This window comes from Penaeus japonicus, unplaced genomic scaffold (genome assembly GCF_977035675.1).
Source record: "Penaeus japonicus unplaced genomic scaffold, GWHDUDI00000001_assembly GWHDUDI00000003, whole genome shotgun sequence".
Classification (NCBI taxonomy): Eukaryota; Metazoa; Arthropoda; class Malacostraca; order Decapoda; family Penaeidae; genus Penaeus; species Penaeus japonicus.
Window position 1 is genome coordinate 15477368 of NW_028234405.1, and position 5000 is coordinate 15482367.

The 5000-nt window shown below is 45.0% G+C and overlaps 1 protein-coding gene across 2 annotated transcripts in view; it reads right to left on the minus strand.

Moving 5' to 3' along the window:
• The window catches only part of LOC122248777 (uncharacterized), a 30612-nt gene that overhangs the window by 20978 nt on the left and 4634 nt on the right, over positions 1-5000 (minus strand). The gene's annotated exons all lie outside the window — the stretch shown is intronic.

Consider the following 5000-nt stretch of genomic DNA (forward strand, 5'->3'; position numbering starts at 1 on the left):
ACACTATTCGGGCGTTTATTTCGATCTACTCTTTCGTCTGGCCTCACTTCCTTTGATGCTTAGTTTAATAATAGATTTAAGATGACCTTATTTGTTGGACCTTGAAACACACAAGGTTTTTTTTTATGGCGGCGCACTTTGCGGAATGTCATTGGCATATACTCGAACTAAATACACTCAAATGTATAAAGCCAATAACATTCTTATATTGATAAAAGGGTAGAAATTTATACTGTGTAGGTCTATTTAGGCTGAGGAGAGGAAGATAAGAATAATAGTGTGTAAGACAGGGTAGGTAAGGATAACTACTATTCAAAGAACGCTATCACACATTCAAAAGCCAATTGACCATGGCAAGGGGGGTTGTGTGAATTGTTTAGATTTTTTGCCCTGGACAGGAATGATTCTTAAGTCCGAAGCCTTGTCCGACGTAGCAGCGAAGTTGAACGGGTAAAGTAGAGTGTTTGTTTAACGGTATTTTTTTCTTCCTTGGCCCACATTGTTATCGTTTTGCAAAGGAGAAATGTTTACGGCAATCGTTTCTATGCTTGTCTCTACATGTCTATGTGCGTGTGTGAGTGGCTTGAATACCTGATCAAAGGGCCTCCCAGCTTATCAATCTGCCTTAGACCGAAGAGCTTTTTCGCGACCATGACCTTAATCACAACAACACATACGAAAAGCAAAAGGTGCCTGTCCTCCCCCCTTTCCCTTCTTCCCCGCCCAGCCGCCCCCACAGCTCACTCCGCCAGCCCATCCATCCCCTCCCAGCTCACCCGGGCGGACAGACGCCAATAACCAAACTGTCTTGACTGCGCCCGCGTCCCGCCCGCGTCAAAGTAATTGTTCGGGGACCTCAAGACTCGTTCATCTTATCGCGGGTGCCATCCCTCGCCACACGCCGCCGCTGGTCATCGTTTACTCTTTATTCATTTCTTCTTTATTCATTTGATGCAGGATTCGTGTAACAATTGACCTGTTGGTGACGTACAAAGAATGTGCCGGTAACTGGTATAAGTGTCGGTGCTTTCGCTCTGTCGATTCTATGCTGCCGATGTGGACCTACGGGCTCAACTTACGGCGTGTTTTACTCCCCTATTATAATTACCCTTCTAAACTCTTTACTTCATTCGAAAACCTTTCATCCAATGACGTTATTATAGTGGTAGCCAACTTCAAAATATCTCGTCACCAAATAGAGACTAAAAATACCACGTTGCTACCACGAAGATAATAACTATCAACAATAAAAGCACTTATTCAGAACGCTGAACCGGCAGGTCCCTCTCACACATTAATATATCGAACGGGGAGGGAAGGGAATAGGGTAAGGTGCCTGGTGACAGCGGCTCATAATAGCCTTGTCTACATGAGGTAACAAATGTCACATTGTATCATCAGTGGGAATAGGGGCCGGGTTGGGGTGAGGGGGAGATCGAACACCACTTGACGGGGAAGTGTGCAGCCTGAAATAGGGAGTGGGACCCGTTGCTCTGTTGGGTCGAGGGATATTTCGATTGGTGGGGCGTTAGGAAGGGGTTGATGTAGGGATAGTGGTGTATAGAGTAATAGATGGGAAGATAGATGCGAAATTGATGTTGATATATATTAAGGGTTATAATGTGACTAAGGACTTCGTAGAATAAAAATTACTACTATGAGCCTGCTTTCATAATAATATTCCGTGGCTACTGAATTAAGATATAAAGATAACTCTTTGCAGTATCTCGTTCCTACACAAGTCATGGCAAATATGAATGAAAAATTATGACGATAACGAAAGAACATAATCACAGGACCTTAGCCATATCGCTGGTGCTATCGCTTTCGACATACGATCCAATACGATCTCAATCTCAATAAAAAAAGCTATCTCTACGCAGAAGATAGCCTACCATTATCACCCCTTACATGTTGCAAACAGATGCAACCAGCGCAGGAAACACAGAAAAAACACACGAAATAGTTAGGACCGACGATGATCATCCCACATACAGTCTCTTCACTCTATGATCTCAAGCCCCTCCACTCTGGCCTGCTTGAGTCTCTCTTATCTCTCCTGCCTGATCCCTGGTCTTGTTCTACATGACATTTATCGTGTAAGTTGATAAGCGTAGTCAGTTATCAGGAATCAAAGTTAAGAAGAAGGCCGCCGTTATGCTTCCCGTATTCTAATAGCCGAACGCAGCAATTAGATGATACGCCGGGATGCTTCCTGGCTTTTGTTAAGTAGGGTTTGCGGGGCCTTTGCTGGCGGGGGTGGTGGGGGTGGCGGGGTGGCGGGGTGCTGGGGGTGGCGGGGTGGCGGGGGAAAGCGGGAGTTATCGGAGTTGCTATCGCTCTTGTGTTGGGGATTTGAGTGATTTTGGTATTGCGTTTTTCGTAATATTTGTTGCAAGTTGGTATTTATATAAAGGGCTCTGATTATATATATTTATGTATATATACATATATTATATATATATATATATATATATATATATATATATATACATATATATATATATATATATATATATATATATATATATATATATATATATATATATATATATACATATACATATATGCACATATATGTGCATATACACAGACATTTATAAGGGGAAGTTAGCTGCCATATATACATATACATTTTTTTTTTGGGGGGGGGGGCAGGAAACAAAACTGTAATTAAAACCATTGCAGTGATGTTACATCTGATGTAAACAGCTTATATCGGTAATTACTAAATATATTTACACATTCCCTGAATACCTTATCTTTTATGTTACATCATTATATAAAAATAGGAAAACTGAACCTATGTTCATTATATTTTTACAGACCTTAAATCACACACGCACCTAAAAACACCGCATAAGGTAACATACACTTGAAAAAAACACGCACTGTGTTAGGGGAGAAAATCCTCCCCTAGCGCCGCTGAATCTCTCTTCTCACTTCCTCGCGCCGTCAGCTTCCCCCCTAAAACCCGCCTCCACTTTTCCCCCGCCACCTTACCCTCCCCTGCAAACCTCCCTAGGGCCTCGTCAAGGGTAATGCTCCGCCACACAACTTTATATTCACGTAATGCCCGACACACACTGATTTATACTTTGCCAGTGCTCTCTCTTCAGCGCGGGGGAAATATAGTTCTGTCGCCAGCTCATCTGCTCAATATAACCGTGATCATTGTTCGATTTGGGGGAAATTTGTATGGCGGGAGAGCGGAAGGGTTCAATGATTACTGGTGATATTTCGTCTCGTCTGTTCACGTTCAACGTCTGATTTGGATTTAGTTTTTCTTCTATTATTTTCAGGGCTTTAATCGTTTTGATTTTCCCGTCTGTTTATTTAGTGAATATATCAAGGATATAATATTTATATACAGACGCAAGTTCATTTTCCTGGTTAAATACAAAGGACGTATTGAATTTTCCCCTACAAACTGTGAACAAATACGATGGCGATAAAAAAAGAAAAAATACCTAGAATTTAGTTGCATTCAAACATACAAACACCCCCTCCCCTCGCACGCCACACACACAGACACACACAAAGATACACACACACACAGACACACACACACACACACACACACACACACACGCACACACGCACACCTTCCCTCACGACCTCCGCCCCAACAACAGCACCTCAGGGGGCTGTGAGGCGGAGCCATTGGTAAATCGCCCAACTTGCATGCTAAGTCAGCGCGGCAGCTGTGACAAAAATAAGTTTTCTCCTAACTCAGGTTAAAGGAATTTTGTTGTTTCGGAGCGCTCGCCTCGCTTTCCGAAGAAATCGAAAAAATGCGTGTAATTAATTCGAGCGCGAAGGGCTAAGGCAGGCGTCCGACGCGAGTCCATAACCCTGACGGAAAGCGATCAATTGAGTTGCAGCGAAGGGCGTTCGGGCGAGACAAACGGGCGGTTAGTTACCCGCGCGATGGCGAGGCCAGAAGCTCATTCCCTTGACCAAACTTAACTGGCAATTTGTCTGGCGTTACGGGCGTTTACTGGTAGTGGGTAGTTAGTGGAGCCTGTTATGGCGGGGAGAAGATGGAGGGGAGGGAGAGCTTGGGGAGAGGGGACACGGGAGAGGGAAGAGGAGAGGGGAGGCGGGAGAGGGAAGAGAAGAGAGGAGGCGGGAGAGGGGAGAGGCGAAAGGGAAGAGGGGAGGGGAGAGCTTGAGGAGAGGGGACACGGGAGAGGGATGAAGAGAAAGGAGGCGGGAGGGGGACGAGGAGAGGGTAGACGGGAAAGGGAAGAGGAGAGGGGAGATGGGAGAGGGATGAGGGAAGAGGAGACGGGAGAGGGGAGATGAGAGAGGGGTAAGGAAAGAGGAGGCGGGAAAGGGAAGAGGAGAAGGGAAACGGGAAAGGGATGAGGAAAGAGAAGACAGGAGAGGGGAGAAGGAAGAGGAGAAGGGAGACTGGAGAGGGATAGGGAAAGAGGAGACGGGAGAGGGAAGACGAGAGAGGGAAGAGGAAAGAGGAGGCGGTTAAAGGAAGTGGAGAAGGGGGACGGAGAGGGAAGAAGGGAGAGGAGACGGAAGAGAGAGAGGAGCTTGGGGAGAATACAGGGAAAAGGATGGAGAAGAACCGACCTATGACACGTATTTATGGCACCGCTAGACTGGCACACTGATGGCCCCGTCCGCTGTGTCACATGAGAAGAACACATTCGGAGAACGCGGGATCGGTTTTTTTTGCGAAGTTTGGTGGGAAAAGTACTATTCCAACGCCGATGAAATAGCATTTTTTTTTTATCTGTAAACATCTTTTTCTTTATTCATTCAATGCAAGGGTCTCCTATAAGACATATGAGAACCCGTTTTCAAAGCCTGGTGACCAAGAATAGCTAGTTTTATGTTATCCGATGGGAGATGATGGTTAAAATGATATCGTGATCTCTTGGTAAAAAATAACAGTGTCTAACGAACAAACGAGGTGTATTATCGTTCTGCTGTATCGCGCAGGTGTAAAGAGAAACTCGATCCCAAAATCGCGTTCCATC